The sequence below is a fragment of the Antrostomus carolinensis genome, unplaced genomic scaffold (genome assembly GCF_000700745.2).
Source record: "Antrostomus carolinensis isolate BGI_N321 unplaced genomic scaffold, ASM70074v2 scaffold29484, whole genome shotgun sequence".
Classification (NCBI taxonomy): domain Eukaryota; kingdom Metazoa; phylum Chordata; class Aves; order Caprimulgiformes; family Caprimulgidae; genus Antrostomus; species Antrostomus carolinensis.
In genome coordinates this window covers 34,103-34,584 of record NW_010313297.1, presented here as the reverse complement: position 1 = coordinate 34,584, position 482 = coordinate 34,103, and positions in this window count along the sequence as shown.

Below are 482 nucleotides of genomic sequence, written 5' to 3'. Positions count from 1 at the left end.
GCTCGGTGCGTCTCCTGCCAGACGTAGAGAAAACCGTCGCACGGTGCTGGTGTGCCTAGATAACGGGTCTTCAGGGGACAGCGGCGCACCGACTTAACAGGGTAATTCATTTGGCCACCAGTCTGCCTTTGAGCAGCCCTGAGACTGCTACTGGTGAACTGCCTATGTGGCCAGCATTGTTCCCCCCCAACACTGACCTCAACTGAGCACTCCTTCGCTGAAGATCAAAGTAGGAACTACTGCCTCAGTGGGGAATGAGCCGTCTTCTTCTCATCGTTCTATTTCCTGGGAAAATGTTTGTTTAACTTGAAATAGCAAATATTTCTTCACAGAAAGTGGCTATTGTTACTTCAACTACTTTCAAATACATTTGATATTCTACATTTGGAAGTATAAAATGGTATATTTTTAAGTAATCTCCAGGAAACCATGCTGTTGAAAATACATGATGGGTTTTTTCTTTCTTTTTTTTTTTTTTAGGC